Source organism: Ovis canadensis, chromosome 2 (genome assembly GCF_042477335.2).
Source record: "Ovis canadensis isolate MfBH-ARS-UI-01 breed Bighorn chromosome 2, ARS-UI_OviCan_v2, whole genome shotgun sequence".
In the NCBI taxonomy this organism is placed as follows: Eukaryota; Metazoa; Chordata; class Mammalia; order Artiodactyla; family Bovidae; genus Ovis; species Ovis canadensis.
The window spans coordinates 128,682,955-128,701,868 of record NC_091246.1 but is presented as its reverse complement, the minus strand read 5'-3'; the positions used below and the strand labels follow the sequence as shown (position 1 = coordinate 128,701,868).

General features: G+C 37.2%; 1 pseudogene; it reads right to left on the bottom strand.

Annotated features, from left to right (window-relative positions):
• Positions 1-4,334: 4,334 nt before the first annotated feature.
• LOC138434650 (translation initiation factor IF-3, mitochondrial pseudogene) lies at positions 4,335-5,151 on the bottom strand (annotated as a pseudogene).
• Between the last annotated feature and the right edge of the window lie 13,763 nt (positions 5,152-18,914).

Sequence of the window (18,914 nt, the reverse complement as noted above, 5' to 3'; positions counted from 1 at the left end):
GAATCAATATAGTGAAAATGAGTATACTACCCAAAGCAATTTACAAATTCAATGCAATCCCTATCAAACTACCAGCCACATTTTTCACAGAACTAGAACAAATAATTTCAAGATTTGTATGGAAATACAAAAAACCTCGAATAGCCAAAGCAATCTTGAGAAAGAAGAATGGAACGGGAGGAATCAACTTGCCTGACTTCAGGCTCTACTACAAAGCCACAGTCATCAAGACAGTATGGTACTGGCACAAAGACAGACATATAGATCAATGGAACAAAATAGAAAGCCCAGAGATAAATCCACACACATATGGACACCTTATCTTTGACAAAGGAGGCAAGAATATACAATGGAGTAAAGACAATCTCTTTAACAAGTGGTGCTGGGAAAACTGGTCAACCACTTGTAAAAGAATGAAACTAGATCACTTTCTAACACCGCACACAAAAATAAACTCAAAATGGATTAAAGATCTAAATGTAAGATCAGAAACTATAAAACTCCTAGAGGAGAACATAGGCAAAACACTCTCAGACATAAATCACAGCAGGATCCTCTATGATCCACCTCCCAGAATACTGGAAATAAAAGCAAAAATAAACAAATGGGATCTAATTAAAATTAAAAGCTTCTGCACAACAAAGGAAAATATAAGCAAGGTGAAAAGACAGCCTTCTGAATGGGAGAAAATAATAGCAAATGAAGCAACTGACAAACAACTAATCTCAAAAATATACAAGCAACTTATGCAGCTCAATTCCAGAAAAATAAACGACCCAATCAAAAAATGGGCCAAAGAACTAAATAGACATTTCTCCAAAGAAGACATACGGATGGCTAACAAACACATGAAAAGATGCTCAACATCACTCATTATTAGAGAAATGCAAATCAAAACCACAATGAGGTACCACTTCACACCAGTCAGAATGGCTGCGATCCAAAAATCTGCAAGCAATAAATGCTGGAGAGGGTGTGGAGAAAAGGGAACCCTCCTACACTGTTGGTGGGAATGCAAACTAGTACAGCCACTATGGAGAACAGTGTGGAGATTCCTTAAAAAATTGCAAATAGAACTACCTTATGACCCAGCAATCCCACTTCTGGGCATACACACCAAGGAAACCAGAATTGAAAGAGACACATGTACCCCAATGTTCATCGCAGCACTGTTTATAATAGCCAGGACATGGAAACAACCTAGATGTCAATCAGCAGATGAATGGATAAGAAAGCTGTGGTACATATACACAATGGAGTATTACTCAGCCGTTAAAAAGAATTCATTTGAATCAGTTCTGATGAGATGGATGAAACTGGAGCCGATTATACAGAGTGAAGTAAGCCAGAAAGAAAAACACCAATACAGTATACTAACACATATATATGGAATTTAGGAAGATGGCAATGATGACCCTGTATGCAAGACAGGGAAAGAGACACAGATGTGTATAACGGACTTTTGGATTCAGAGGGAGAGGGAGAGGGTAGGATGATTTGGGAGAATCACATTCTAACATGTATACTATCATGTGAATTGAATCGCCAGTCTATGTCTGACGCAGGATGCAGCATGCTTGGGGCTGGTGCATGGGGATGACCCAGAAAGATGTTATGGGGAGGGAGGTGGGAGGGGTGTTCATGTTTGGGAATGCATGTAAGAATTAAATATTTTAAAATTTAAAAAATAAAAAACTAAAATTAAAAAAAAATTAAAAAAAAATAAAAAAAAATAAAAATAAAAAAATGAAAGAGGATACATTGTAATTATTACAACAGAAATACAAAAGATATAAGAAGCTACTGTGAACAATTACAAGAACTGTACAAATTAGAAAAAAATTTCTAGAAACATACAACCTACCAGGACTGAATCATGAAGAATTAGAAAATCTAAAGAGATTAATAATGACTAACAAAATTGAAGTAATAATCAAAAACCTCCTTATAAAGACCTATATTTATAAATACCCTCTCCAGAGCTGCCTGTTCTAATGCCACCCTCCATTGTCTGTGACTCTACTTCGTATAAGAGTACCATTCCTCCACATGAAAACACCTTGAGCCTTGCCTAAAAAATGAATTCAAAGAAAAAGATACTTAGGTTTGATTAATCAACTAAACAATGATCCTGTTTACTTTTAATACAACCAGTGCAAATCTCCCCTATCTAATCCTGTGAACACATCTTACTCTACTCACCAGAATTAGACACAGCTGAAGGTTTTTCCAGTAGTCATGTGTGGATGTGAGAGTTGGACTGTAAAGAAGGCTGAGCACCAAAGAATTGATGCTTTTGAACTGTGGTGTTGGAGAAGACTCTTGAGAGTCCCTTGGACTGCAAGGAGATCCAACCAGTCCATTCTGAAGGAGATCAGCCTTGGGATTTCTTTGGAAGGAATGATGCTCAAGCTGAAACTCCAGTACTTTGGCCACCTCATATGAAGAGTTGACTCATTGGAAAAGACTTTGATGCTGGGAGGGATTGGGGGCAGGAGGAGAAGGAGACGACAGAGGATGAGATGTCTGGATGGCATCACTAACTCGATGGATGTGAATCTGAGTGAACTCCGGGAGTTAGTGATGAACAGGGAGGCCTGGTGTGCTGCGATTCATGGGGTTGCAAAGAGTCGGACACGACAGAGCGACTGAACCGAAACCAAACCAAAGAAGCTTTTCTTGAAACCTTGTCTCTCATTCCTCACCTTCTCCATATCTTCATATCTCAGTGATTATTCTTAATGTTCATAGCAGGTTTCTCCTTATTTCCCTATTTTGGATGAAGAGCAAACTTATATGTGCAAAACTTCACTCTTAGTTAAGCCTCTTGTGTCCAGCTCTCTAGACAACATCACCATGTGGATGTCCCAGATTAAAACCAGGATTAACACATTAAAACAAACAAACAAAAAGCATTTCCTGCATTTTCCTCTGTTTTACTCATCTTAGTAAATGGCACCAACATTCTTAGTTGTTTAAGCTGATAAAACATCATTTTTAAAATTTTTCTTGTTCTCACACCTCATACCTTAATCATTATCAAATCAGATCTGCTCTAGCTTCTAAATGTTGGCCAGATCCAACCAGTACTCACCATTTCCACATCTATAATTCTAATTCAAGTTACCTTGCAACATCCCTTGCCAGGACTACTGAAACAGCTCCCTCGTTGGCCTAATTTCATTCTGCCATCCTACCTTTATGTCTGTCCCTATAGATTAGAGTACTGTGTACTTTAGTCTTTTTGTTTCAGCTTAAAGAGTTCTTTTCAATTTTTTTTGTAAGGTAGGTCTAGTGGTAGTGAGCTCTCTGTTTTGTTTATCTGGGAAAGCCTTAGTTTATCCTTCATATTTGAACGGTAACTTTGCTGGATAGAATGTTCTTGACTGGCAATTTTTATGGTTCAATATTTTGAATATGCCATTCTACTATCTCCTAGCCTGTAGAGTTTCTACCACGAAATTTCTTGATAGCCTAAAGGGGGGTACCTTTATAAGTGATGGTCTTTTTTTCCCTTGTTGGTTTTAAAATTTTTCCTGTATTGTTAACTTTTGATAATTTCAATATAATGTATCTTGAAGACCTTTCTGCATTGAGATAATAAGGTGTTGTATAATTTCATAGACTTGTATACCAAGTTCTTTCCAGGTTTAGGAAGTTCTCAACTATCATTTTTTAAATATACCCTCTGCTCCATTCTCCCTTTCTTCTGCTTCTAAAAACACATTGTTCTTGTGTTGACTTTTCTAATGGAGTAAGTTCTCACATAGTTTCTTCACTTTTAAAAAACCTTACTTTTCTTTCCTCCTCAAAATTATTTCTATATTTTTTCCCTTGAGCTTGCTAATTCTGTCTTCCGTATGATCTGTTCTATTTCCAAAGCTTTCTAAGGCATTCTTTACCTTATTTATTAAGTACTTCAGATCCAGAATTTCTACTTGTTTCTTTTTTAGAATTTCAGTCTCTTTAGTAAAGTACTCCTCCGTCTGTTAGTTTTTATTTCTGAGGTCATTGAACTTCCCTTCTGAATTTTCTTTAATTTGTTGGATTTCTTCATAACAGTTCCTTGAAATTCCTTATATAGATCATAATGGTCCATGTCTTTGGGTTTGGTTGTTGGAAAACTGCCATTTTCTTTTTGTGATACCATAATACTGTGATTTTTCATAGTGTTTGATGAGAAGTGTCTCTGCCACTGCATTTGACATAGTGAACACCTTTCTTACTTAAGCAAGGCTTGGGTCACTTCGATTATAATAGCTCAATAGAGTGATAGTTAGGAGCCTTTTTCTTTTCTTTTTTCCATCTCTCAGAAGCATGTTTTTCGTTAAAAATCACTGGTGCAGGACATCAGATGCTACATCCTTCCCATTTTCCCTGCTCACAGTGTCTCCTCTCTGGGTACCCTGAGCTACTCTCCATGCATTCTCCTCCTGTTTGCTCAAGAGACCAAGAACACACATCACAGCCTTGTCACCTGTAATGGGCTAAGGCCTGGATGAGAAGGTCACTGTTCCAGACATCGTCTGGAGGATTCTATTGTTTCCTGCATCTTTTTTTTTCAGGCTTGCCTGCATTCTTCCCTTTCTTTATTGTAATCTGAAATCTGTACTTCTTTTTGATCCACTGCTGACTCTGTTTACTCTTTGCATCCCAATCATGTTGTCCAACGTTTGAAGAAAAAGTCAGTTCCTTTGTCAGGGTGGGTTCCGGCTTGAGTTCAGCCCTCTCCGTCTTTCTGAGCCACAGCTGCACCTGGTGGATCTGTGAGCAGGTGAGGAGCTGATACTGGGCGGGTTCCACACTTAGGTCCCTCTTCACCAGCCGTAGGTCCCGCTCGGCAGCCCTGAGCCTGATCGTATTAGCTCTGTGCATGTGGTCATTGGCCTGCTCCTCCAGCATATGAATGATAACACTTGATTTTTTTTCCCAACGTTACTGACAGACATCTCATCCTTTTTTTTTTTTACCTCCCCTTCCCTCGTCCTGGGTGTCTTCAGTACTAAAAGCTTTTGTGTGAATGAGGCAGGCTGATACTGGGGACCGCTGTACAGGCACGGGCTTCTGTAGGATGTAGTTACCCAAATATCTTCTAATGGAGTTATTCTTTCTGGCTTGTAATGTGACCTTCTTCAGGAAAAGAGCAGCCATCCTTTTTAGGAAGAACTGTAATCATGCCCAGTGGATGGCATTTACTGGAGTTCAGTTCAGTTCAGTCGCTCAGCCATGTCCGACTCTTTGTGACCCCACGAATCACAGCATGCCAAGCCTCCCTGTCTATCACCAACACCCGGAGTTCACTCAAACTCATGTCCGTTGAGTCGGTGATGCCATCCAGCCATCTCATCCTCTATCGTTCCCTTCTCCTCCTGCCCCCAATCCCCTCCCCTCAGCATCAGGGTCATTTCCAATGAGCAAACTCTTTGCATGAAGCGGCCAAAGTATTGGAGTTTCAGCTTCCGCATCAGTCCTTCCAATGAACACCAAGGACTGATCACCTTTAGAATGGACTGGTTGGATCTCCTTGCAGTCCAAGGGACTCTTAAGAGTCTTCTCCAACACCACAGTTCAAAAGAATCAATTCTTCAGCGCTCAGCCTTCTTCACAGTCCAACTCTCACATCCATACATGACCACAGGAAAAACCATAGCCTTTACTAGATGCACCTTTGTAGGCAAAATAATATCTCTGCTTTTTAATATCTCTGCTATCTAGGTTGGTCATAACTTTCCTTCCAAGGAGTAAGCTTCTGTTAATTTCATGGCTGCAATCACCATCGGCAGTGATTTTGGAGCCCAAAAAAATGAAGTCTGACAATGTTTCCACTGTTTCCCCATCTATTTCCCATGAAGTGATGGGACCAGATGACATGATCTTCATTTTCTGAATGTTGAGCTTTAAGCCAACTTTTTCACTCTCCTCTTTCACTTTCATCAAGAGGATTTAAGCTCCTCTTCACTTTCTGCCATAAGGGTGGTGTCATCTGCATATCTGAGGTTATTGATATTTCTCCTGGCAATCTTGATTCCAGCATGTGCTTCTTCCAGCCCAGCATTTCTCATGATGTACTTTGCATATAAGTTAAATAAGCAGGGTGACAATATACAGCCTTGACATACTCCTTTTCCTATTTGGAACCAGTCTGTTGTTCCATGTGCAGTTCTAACTGTTGCTTCCTGACCTGCATATAGGTTTCTCAAGAGGCATGTCAGGTGGTGTGGTATTCCCATCTGTCTCAGAATTTTCCACAGTTTATTGTGATCCATACAGTCAAAAACTTTGGCATAGTCAATAAAGCAGAAATAGATGGTTTTCTGGAACTCTCTTGCTTTTTTGATAATCCAGTGGATGTTGGCAATTTGATCTCTGGTTCCTCTGCCTTTTCTAAAACCAGCTTGAACATCTAGAAGTTCATGGTTCACATATTGCTGAAGCCTGGCTTGGAGAATTTTGAGCATTACTTTACTAGCTTGTGAAATGTGTGCAATTGTGCAGTAGTTTGAGCATTCTTTGGCATTGCCTTCCTTGGGGATTGGAATGAAAACTGACCCTTTCCTGTCCTGAATGCCAGCTAATACTTGAGACGGAATCACTGAAAAACTCCACATCCTATGAGTACCGGAAGACAGACTGACAGATGTCCCCAGAGCCCATCTCCTGTGATCATGGTTCCTCTCCTACAGCTCCTGCTTCTGTCCTAACTGCTTTTTCCGGGGCTCTTCAGCAACAACCCTGACTGTCCTATATCAGACCACTGATTGATAAGGTTTGGCAGAAGCAGCCTGCAAACAGGCTCTGGGGTGAAACCCCTTTGCCTTCCATAGTGCGGAGTTTATCTTTTGCTTTCTAGATAGAGAACAAAATTTTAGTTTTTCTTACTGGAGCTGATTTCTGGTAATGTTGGTAGTTATGCATTAAAAAAAGAAAAAGATGGTGCCAGAGAAGGGTGAAGTATGTACTTAACACTGGGGACTTCGGGTGTGCCCACAACTTGGTGGGAAGATCTTTTAGCTGGAGGTCTCAGAAGCCAGTGGACAGTCCTCTTGCCTTTCTAGGCAGACAACAGGAGATGTTTTGCTTCTATTCTCTCTGTCTAGCTATTTCCCTTTCTTTTCCTTCCCTGTAGACAGTGCAGTCTCTCCTCAGGAAGCATCTACTCCCTCCTGCTGTACACACATGGCCAAGTGGGCCCCCATTCACTGCCTTCATCCTCCACCCTTCTCTACCAGAAAAAGGGCGCCAGCACACAGCTGGACTAGCAACCAGCTTCTCTTCCATCATTGCCCCTGGCCACTGCTGGCCTCTCTGCAACTCTCCTTGCTCCGTCACCTCCTCCGTGATCCATTCCACCCACTTTTGGGTGCATAGATGAATGAATCTCTCAGGTGCCTGGTACTCTTTGCAGAAGTACTTTTTTTTTTTTGGTTATAGTTGTCTGATTAGTTGTAAATCAAAGGCTAGATTTAAAAAAGCATTGATTCACATCACCATCATGCTGATTTCACTTCAACTGTCCCTTTTACATGATTAAGAAGGATTGGAATATGGAAAAGACATTGCAATTAGAAATATGCATATGTATTCCAATTGTCCATCTTTAAATATATTAGCATCATTTCTGTGTGACCATATTTTTTCAAATATAATATGTTGCATAAATCATTTTTCATGATACCTACTCTCATCATTCTACTTCTGCTTTCTATCTCTGAAACTATTGCTGTTAACTCAGGCTCCAGTCGTCTCTAAAGATTGCCTTTTTCTAATGTCCCATATCCAATCAGTGATTTTTCCATTTCAATACCTCTTACAACTTCCCATTTCTTTCCATTTCTGTTCAGGCCCTTATCACTTCTCACCTGGATTACTTCAATAGAATTATAATTGGTCTCGAGGTTTCAGGCACTTCTCTTCACTCTCCATCTTGCTTACTATTGATAGATTAATCTTCCTAAAAGGCCTACAACACACTTTTCATCATGTCATTTCACTGTTCAAAAATCTTCAGTGAGAACAATAGAAAAATGAAAATAGATCATTTGCTTGAGAAAGGATGCAAGGCCAAGTTATTTTTTCTTTTGCTTTTCTTTTTAAATCCTACATTATTTTTGCAGTGTTGCTTTGTGTGATTAGTATAATACAATTAATTACCTAAAAGTTAAAATTCTAGTAACCTCTACCATATACTTCCAACATTCTTTACTACTTCTTATTCCACCACGCCCATTCCCTCTACTTTAAAACTATAAAAATTACAACCTTGAATTTTTTTAACTTAAATCCCAATCATATGTAAATTTCTTAATTATATTAACTGGAAATAATTCCTTTGTATATACACAAACCTAATTTCTTGTGAGAACAAATAATTTGACCCTCATCATTTAAAGTTTTTCATTAGTATTTATGTTTACATCTCAATTTTTCATTTCTCCTCTAAGTGAAAAAAAAAGCACACTCTTAAGAACAAAAACTCTTCCTCTTCTCTAAACCAGAGGCCACAGCAACTTGAAAACACACCATAGGCATTTAATAAATATATATGATTTCATTAAATCAATGATCAAATGCTTCAAAGACAATAGGGTATTTGCTCATGGAGTACCTTTTGATTTTTGTTTTAAAATTAAAACCAGAAGCCAAGAAACAGAAGCCTTTGAGAACTCTCAAAAAAGCCAGCATTATAGAAATTGTTCAATCTAATATCTAAAGACTGAGTATAAATGTGACACACCCAATTGTCACATTTATTGAACAATTCATTTATTGAGTACAAATGAGATGCTCTTCTCTCATCCACTTAAGTTAGAAGGTACCACTCAGCACCTGGCTCTTCAATCTGAACTTAAGATGCAGGGAATATGAGTAGTACTCTAACTGCCCTTTTCTTGGGCTTTGATTTCATGAGTATCCCTCAGAGATCAACACTAACTTGAATTGCTATCATTGTGGAGCTTGGATAGGAGAAATTTACTGGATCCCCTTTTTAAAGAAATATTTAATTGCTGTGGCACAGAGTGTATGAAGTGTGACAACTTGTGCCTAAGGGGAGGGGAAAACTTCTCTTTTCCCTTCTCTTCCAATGAAACAACTAAGTTAGGTCAAAGAAAACAAATGAATATATAGCTCCTTGTACAGATACACTGATATTTTTACTACACATTTAATCCATGTTTCACTGCAGTAAGCAATACAGGTGAACATCTGATTACTCAATCATCTGATACTTATTACAAAAGCTGGAAATTACACTCATTTTAATCTTATGTTAGCAGGCAGTAAACATAGCTTGAAGCTGGTCAAGTGGCTGCTTGTAAAATTCTGGGAAATTGCCAGAGGATGTAGAATAGCTCTTTTGGCCTCTACTTTCCACCTCAGTTCAGCAAAAGAGAGAGATGGCAATACACCCAATACCTCAGCCACCAGTTTCTGCATCTGTCAGCTTCTACCTTAGAAAAATCTTAACTGAACCATCACTTATTGAACAGATTTCCACATACTAAACCTGAGGAATAGGTTCAGCCCACTGGTGGTATAGCCAGTGATAACCACAGTGACCACTGAATTCTTCTTAAAAATTATTAAAAAAAAAAAAAAAGCTAGATCAAATCATGTAAGAAAGTATTTCCTTGCTTTAACTGAAATATAATGAGCAACATGTATGTAAAATACAGAAATTTCTACTTAGTTCTTTCTGTTCATGTGGAGTAGATTTGGAGTAGACTACAAATCCTAAGGGATTTTTTAACTCTATTTCCTACCATTGGGCTTCCCTGGTGGCTCAGATGGTAAAGCGTCTGTCTGCAATGCAGGAGACCCGGTTCAATCCCCAGGTTGGGAAGATCCCCTGGAGAAGGAAATGGTAGTCCACTCCAGTATTCTTGACTGGAAAATCCCATGGATGGCGGAGCCTGGTAAGCTACCTTCCACAGGGTTGCAAAGAGTCAGACATGACTAAGGGACTTCACTTTCACTATCATTTTCCTACCATTGCAACTTTTAAGTATGCAAAACAAACTCAACACATTTTAAAATTCCACCATCATTTTTTGGTACCAAATAAAATGCTACTGCTAGTCAGAATTATTTGATGCTGTTTGTTGGATGAACAAATGACATCTATCCCAGAGCAATCATGTTACCTCTTTATATTGTCAATCTCTATTACCCTTCATCCAAATATATCCATAACCAGGATTATTTCTTTACGTACTACATAAAGTGTCTTGGTTTGTGGCACAAATTGATATCTGCAGAGTCTGGGGATCTTTGGGATGATAACTGGCTGATTTTCTGCTTCTGTTTCCCATTGTTTCCGTTTGCTTCAATTCACTATCCCTCAACATACCCTTCAATAGTGGCATCTTCCACCCCTCTAATAGCTTTGCCATTGTCATCCGTCTGCATTAACAGATTGTACTTTAAACTGATTTTATTCAGTTTAGGAAATACATTTTCAAAAATACATTGTGTGTGTGTGTGTGTGTGTAGATAGGTAGATAGGAATATATATCATGATAGGAATATGATAAGAAAAATATTCTTTTGGGACCTGGAGTCTGATCTTAATAAAGGAGAGTTATTTGTTTTTTAAGCTCTGAGGAAACTGTTCTACAGTGGTAGGCTCAGGTCCTATTATCTAACTGATATATTGCAGTGCTTTAAAAAGCTTCAACTGGATTTACAAATGAAACCGTGATTGTAACTGTCATTTTTTTCTGTTTGTTTAAAATCCTGTGTCTTTCTAAAAATAGATTCTAAGAACAAAGAAAGATAATAACACATTCATTTTCCATTGCTAGATGTTAGCCTCAAATTTATTACTGATATTCTCAGCAGCCAATGCAGAAGATAAAATGAAATTTATAGTGTTTATAAAATATATATATATATATATATATATGTACACATATGTATATATTTTTTCTTAAGGGAAACAAGCTATCCCTGTTAGTGTACTAAGCTTATTACTCCCATAGATTCTTATAAACAGATCCTTCAACAAACACTAGTTGAACCTTGCAAATGTAAATTATATATCCAAATGCTTTCCAAAAGTCATGAAGTCTCAATGTAAATTTCAGTTCCACTATTCCTATTAACATTTTTGGTTTTGTACTCTCTCCTCCATTAATTATGACACTATTTTGGCAAGGTGTGTCTATTCTCAGTTTCAGTCCAAACAAGGGCACAGACTTGTGTTCTTTCACTGCCACATCCCAGACACCAAATCAGTACCTGGTATATAGCCAGCTCACTAATATTTGTCAAATGAACAAATGAAATTTGTGACTTGAACAATCATGGAACTTTTTTAAAGAGTTTATCTCCATTTGTTATCTTGATCCAAATATATCTAAGATCCCAGGGTTAGTTTTTCCCAGAAGTCTTTAAATCTTTCTAGTTGTCATATAACCAGAAATAGTGGAATAGTCCAAATTTCTGTTACTCACAACAATAAAATAATCTACAGTGTTTTATTTTATATTTTCTTATATATATATATATATGTAAACAAGTCAAACAAATTGGAATCTATGTAATCTGAAAAAATATATAACATCTATGCTATGTTTATAACAATTGGTTTCAAACAATGTAAATAATTTTAAACCAATAACTATAATTCAGATTCTAGATAAGCAGATGGAATTTACTAACACCGTCAGTCTTGCTGAGTATATCAGTAAGACTTCAGCAACCCAGAAGTTGTTCTACATATATACCTTCTGAAATGTAGAGATAATAGTTTTTCAGATGCTAGAATTACCTTGAGATTTAACCCTGTGTCTAGTCAATTAAATATTGTAATACCTGATTTGCCTTCTCTTCCATGAGAAAAGCTCTGTTCAAGCAAGATTTTCCTTCTCAAACTCTAGAGGAACAAAAATCTTTAAATTTCAAGTGCAAATATAGAAATGGGGCTATAATAGAGTTTATGCCATTTATTCAACCATAATGTTTCTTAACCCCTTCAACAAACCCATTTCAAACCCTAATCAATTTTAGATCTGTTCTACAGCAAAAATCTTCTTTCTAACCCTTATCCTCCTTTCTCTCTTATGCCAATTGATTAAACTCACTTCAATTCAGCTGAGGAATATCAATTATTAAGGGATAATGGGTTGAGAGTTTACCAAAGTGGATTTTGCTGGACACAATATTGCTTCCATAGTGACTCTCCCTTAACATTCCTTAGTGTTCCTGCCTCAAAAACTCATTTCTTGCAAAGGCCCAGAAAGAATTCTCATACTCCAGCTCCAGATTTCCTATCTGGATAGCTTTATTGAACTTATTTATCAAAACACCAAAAACAAACATACAAACCAATCTTGGATGGCCAGTTGGCAGCCATACATTGCAAATAGCAACTCAAATGATTACAATTTAATCTATTTTATTATTCATCATTCAATTGTCCTTACTCATCATATTGCATTTTGTAAAATTCTGTGTATGCTTCCTAGAGATGCATTAGAGTAATTATAAGTGAATTAGACATTATTAATCCAAGGCTGTAACTGGCTACTATCTTATGCTGCTTAGTGACTTAATTATGTTAGACAGACTAAATTGTTTCAAATGAACCTTCACAAAGGTCCTTAATAAAATAAAACAGTGATTTTATTTTGTGTTATCTACTTTCTGCCAGAAGGTTCTCTAGGGGCTTCTGTAGTTTTCTTTTCTTTCCTATTAGCTAGAAAGCACAATCTAGTAAGCCTATGAACCTTGCAGGAGCTTACACAGAAAATATTTCTCACCCTTTGACAAGCACTGTGGTAAGATTTGGGGCTGCTGTATAACCAGCAAGATTTAGTGGTTTTGTCTTAAGGGAGCTGGTTCCTGAAGTGACTTAGTATGCTTTAGGAAAGAAAGGAAGAAGTTTCATACTTATAGTGTATGGAGGGGATAACTTTATATAAAATTTTGAGTAGAGTGGATATTTGAAATAGAGTGGAAATTTCCAAAGTAGAATTTAAGGTGTCAGCAGATTCACAGAAGAACTGCCTTACATAGCAGGCTGTGAAAGATTAAATTTTAAAATAAGAGATTACATTGTTTCTTTAGTTTGCTTTGTGCAATAGCAGAAGTTCACGAACGAGGGTAGGCAATGCGTCTATTATTTTCAAGACTGAGCATATCAGCCGTGACTTCACTCAGAAGGCCCCTCACCCGTGAGAGGTGTGATGAGAGGTTGAATGTGCACAAAGTATTTCTCATTCCCACAGCAGTTTTGGCAGGCAGGTCAAATACATGAAAAAGGATAATGGGATAATAAAGTGACTACACTTCTGAGCAAGATGTGCAGTGTAGCAGTCAAAGTGGGGGTCTTTGTGGGAAAGTTGCAGACAAAAGTGGTTCTCTGTGGGAAAGAACTTCTTGGGACCGTGGAAGCTTCCCAGACTAGTTGTTGCTATTCTTAGTCTTCCCTCAGTGTGAAATCTATGCTCAGCAGAGCCAGACTGTTGTATAGAATTATTTATTTCTCCTTTCCCCCTGCACACTCCCAACAAGAAAACACCACATGCACACCAACTCAGGTATTCAGAAACTCTCCTATTTTTGACATTCCTTACTTACTGAGTACCAAATCACACTGGAATTTTCCAGATGTTTTAGTCCTTTTATTTCTGAGTATCATCCCTCGTGTGTAGAGCACAATGAGGATGACAGCAAAATCTAGAAATGAAAATAAGGATTCCATTTATTGTCAATGAAATTTTCTGTCATCATGATGCATACCTTAACTGCTAACAGGTAGATTTTTATCGAGAATATTTCTGTAGATCTCTTTTGAGCCTTACAAATTTTAATTAGTCAATATTGACAAATATAAAGAGTATGTTAAAACTAAAAATGCACTTAAATATTAGCCAAATAAGTAGCTTCAGTGAAAGCCCAAAATTTTAAGTTTTACTTGAGAAAGAAAAAAAAAAAAAACATAAAGATAGCTTATTCCATACAGGTGAAATAGCAAGACACAAATGAGGAAGTAAACAGGTTCTTTCCGACCAGCTGGGAAAAGCATGAACAAGGAGCTCATTGAACTTTAAATACTATTAGTGATCAGAAGAAACCTAGTAGGGATTCATAATTAGGCCCTTGGCGTAAACATAAGAAAGAAATATAAAGTTGAGACAGTGTAAAGAAAAGTCAGTTTTCAGAAACTATATTTAGTCAGAAAGAAGCAAGAACTAGTTTGGTTTTAAAATATGAACTCTCCAGGAGTCAACCTTGATGCTATATCTTTGAACATCCAAATACAACAGACCTTGAAAAAAAAAACAAAAATCTCTCATCACTTCAAAAACTAGGGCCAACAATCAATTTACAGCAGTAATCTAAAAACAATCGACACCAAGACATAATAAAACTGGACCAGGAAGCTTTCATTATATTATATTTGTCAGAAGCTGAGCAAAGTTGCTAGCCAGAATCAATGTTAGAAGTAAATTTTCTTTGAGTACTTCAATTTTTCCTGGGCAGATAAATGCAAAATCTGTAAGCAATAAAATGGTCACCTCTTTCATTTCTTTCAAGCGACTGGAGAACTGGTCACCCAATTCCTCTATAATTATTCTTGTCTTACATTTCTACATCCATTCTGAGATGGATTCTCCTGGAAAGAATGGTAAGAAGGATATAGAGGAGAGGATTGGGGGTGGCATAGGCCATTTTGTTAAAGAATAGATCCCAAAACATAAAACTTTTTAAAAGAATGACAAAGGAGTGGAAACTAGGAAGCTCAGTGTCATCAGTACCTTTTAAAAGTGTCATCAGCACCTTTATAGGTTTTCATGTACATTTCCTCATGAAAGTGGCATAAACCAATCGAAAGAGAGATATAATAGCATATGAGTCTAATATAAGTATAGTAGATAAAGGCATTCTTAGGTTGGACTAAGAGCAATATACATTAATGTGTGCTTCTGATTTTTTTTTTTCTAACCAAAGAAGTGGATTCAATTCTGATCCAGGTGAATTAAAAACAGGCATTCTGACTTTTGGCAAACCTTTGGTCTGAGCATTCTTTCTTTCTTTGGCAATAAACTAACAGAAAATAGGAACATTAATAAAAAATAATAATGGTACAACTCTCTTGAATAAACACTGGACAATAAGGTGAATTTTAGTTTTTTCAAAGTTCTGTTTGTGATTATCAAAATGTGTAGATTTGTTAAGCAAAAATAAAGCAAGTGTCAGGTATGAGAAATTCCTCACATAGAACATTTCTAAATGTTCTGTTGGAAAAGAGAAGCAAAAGCAATACAAACAGGTACCAGAAAGTATGTGTTTAGGCCTGACATGTCTCATGAAGCGAAGATATCATTGTACATGTCAATATCAATTAGCCAGAAGATTTTGATTTATTAACTATCTATTCCTAAAGATTTTTAAGAGCCACGTGTAAAGTACAACTCCACTGACTTAATAGATTTTTAAGAAAAAAATAAATCAATGAAAATTACTGTCTTAGCATACTACCTGGATGCCTGCATTCCCTGATACATACATGCACACCCTCCCCTCAAACTTCCCACAAACATACACATACACACTTCCCAAACATCTATAGTTAAGAAAGAACCAGGAAAGCCTAATCATTCTTAAAGGTGAAAATGCTAAGGAGGTGGAGTGGGGGCTGGGGATCATTTTATAAAATACCATAAACATGATAATGGCCTATATCTTCCAGTGTTGCATTATATTCATTGTATCTAGATGATACTCAGAAAAAAAAATCACATTCTACTGGTAATATAAGAATTAGGAATATGAGAAACTAAGACAGAGTACGGGACAATTGATTAACAATATATATCCCAAGATAAAGAATAGTCGAACAATGAAAATTCACTCTGATGTTTAAAGGAAGAAAATGAAGATTGAGTGATCTTTGACACTCCTATTTTTTTCACATGTTACTAAATAGCTACATTTCCACAGACATTTCTTTTTCTTTTAAAAGTTCTGAGGTATTTAATCTGACTGATTCATAAAGATAAATGTGGCTGTTCTTAGTCATTGGTCATTTTCACTCTTTTTGACCCTTTGGACTGTAGCCCACAAGGTTCCTTTGTCCATGGGATTTTCCAGGCAAGAATACTGGAGTGGGTTGCCATTTCCTTCTCCAGGAGATCTTCCTGACCCAGGAATTGAACTCATGCCTCCTGTGTCTCCTGCATTGGAGGTGGGTTCATTACCCACTGACCCATCAAACTCAAAGATAAATGAGAATAATTGCAGTAAGCCCAGGAAACATTTGCCCATGGTTTGCTATGTCTGTTGCAAATAAATTCTTTCATCTATTTTTTACATTTTTAGTTTGTTAAAATTTTAACAACATTAATATTTTTATATTTTAAAATCTGGTGATTTTTCCTTCAAAGATTTCACCTTTATTGCTAAGCTTCAATGATCCTGCCACAGTTAATGATCTTATATTAATTTATCCAGTTATTAAACAATGTGGAGAGCTTCCCTGATGGCTCAGTGGGTAATGAACCACTATTAGCAACCCTTGGAAAATGCTATACAATAGACATATATTGCTGAAAATTGCTAAATAAGGGAAAAATCAAGTATGTATCTGCCTTTTCTGTCTTAATTTTTTAAATTTATGTTGGGGTATATAGTTTATTTACAAGGTTGATTTGGCTTCAGGTGCACAGCAAAGTGGTTTAGTTATACATATACATATACATATACATATACATATACATATACATATACATATACCCATTCTTTTTCTGATTCCCTTCCCACATAGGTCATTACAGAATATTGAGGGCTATACAGTAGGTCCTCGTTGATTAAATATTTTTGGACCTAGAGATTATCACACTAAGTGAAATAAGTTAGAGAAAGAGAAATCTCAAATGATATAACTCACATGTGAACTCTAAAGAGATGATACAAGTAAAATGATTTACAAAACAGAAATATAGTCACGGATTTAGAAAACAAACATGGTTAAACAAAGGGGAAATTTGGGGGAGGGGGGAGATAAATTTGGAGTTTGGGGTTAATATATCAGCCTTTTCTATAAAATTCTACCTCAAAGTAATCAAACTACTGATAAGGAAAATTTTCTTTCATGAAATGTTTATGGAATTAGTATATTAACATTTTTGAAAGTCTTAATGAGATAATTGAGTTAGAGTTAGATTCATTGACTTAGACAAGGCTGTGGTCCTAGTGTGATTATATTGACTAGTGTTCTGTGAGTATGGTTTCAGTGTGTCTGCCCTCTGATGCCCTCTTGCAACACCTACCATCTTACTTGGGTTTCTCTTAACTTGGGTGTGGGGTATCTCTTCACGGCTGCTCCAGAAAAGCACAGCCGCTGCTCCTTATCTTGGACGAGGGGTATCTTCTTACGGGTGGGTCATGGTGGAGAGATCTGACAGAATGTGGTCCACTGGAGAAGGGAATGGCAAGCCACTTCAGTATTCTTGCCTTGAGAATGAACAGTATGAAAAGGCAAAATGATAGGATACCAAAAGAGGAACTCCCCAGGTCATTAGGTGCCCAAAATGCTACTGGAGATCAGTGGAGAAATAACTCCAGAAAGAGTGAAGGGATGGAGCCAAAGCAAAAACAGTACCCAGTTGTGGATACGACTGGTGATAGAAGCAAGATCCAATGCTGTAAAGAGCAATATTGCATAGGAACCTGGAATGTCAGGTCCATGAATCAAGGCAAATTGGAAGTGGTCAAACAAGAGATGGCAAGGGTGAATGTCAACATTCTAGGAATCAGTGAACTAAAATTGACTGGAATGGGTGAATTTAACTCAGATGACCATTATATCTACTACTGCTGGCAGGAACCCCTCAGAAGAAATGGAGTAGCCATAATGGTCAACAAAAGAGTCTGAAATGCAGTACTTGGCTGCAATCTCAAAAACGACTGAATGATCTCTGTTCATCTCCAAGGCAAATCATTCAATATCACAGTTATCCAAGTCTATGCCCCAACAAGTAATACTGAAGAAGCTGAAGTTGAACGGTTTTATGAAGACCTACAAACCTTTTAGAAGTAACACCCAAAAAAGATGTCCTTTTCATTATAGGAGACTGGAATGCAAAAGTAGGAAGTCAAGAAACACCTGGAGTAACAGGCAAATTTGGCCTTGGAATGTGGAATGAAGCAGGACAAAGACTAATAGAGTTTTGTCAAGAAAATGCACTGGTCATAGCAAACACCCTCTTCCAACAACACAAGAGAAGATTCTACACATGGACATCACCAGATGGTCAACACCGAAATCAGATTGATTATATTCTTTGTAGCCAAAGATGAAGAAGCTCTATACAGTCAACAAAAACAAGACCACGAGCTGACTGTGGCTCAGATCATGAACTCCTTATTACCAAATTCAGACTGAAATTGAAGAAAGTAGGGAAAACCGCTAGACCATTCAGGTATGACCTAAATCAAATCCCTTATGATTATACAGTAGAGGAGAGAAATAGATTTAAGGGCCTAGATCTGATAGATAGAGTGCCTGATGAACTATGGAATGAGGTTCGTGACATTGTACAGGAGACAGGGATCAAGACCATCCCCATGGAAAAGAAATGCAAAAAAGCAAAATGGCTGTCTGGGGAGGACTTGCAAATAGCTATGAAAAGAAGAGAGGTGAAAAGCAAAGGAGAAAAGGAATGATATAAGCATCTGAATGCAGAGTTCCAAAGACTAGCAAGAGATAAGAAAGCCTTCTTCAACCATCAATGCAAAGAAATAGAGGAAAACAACAGCATGGGAAAGACTAGAGATCTCTTCAAGAAAATTAGAGATACCGAGGGAATATTTCATGCAAAGATGGGCTCGGTAAAGGAAAGAAATGGTCTGGACCTAACAGAAGCAGGAGATATTAAGAAGAGGTGGCAAGAATACAAGGAAGAACA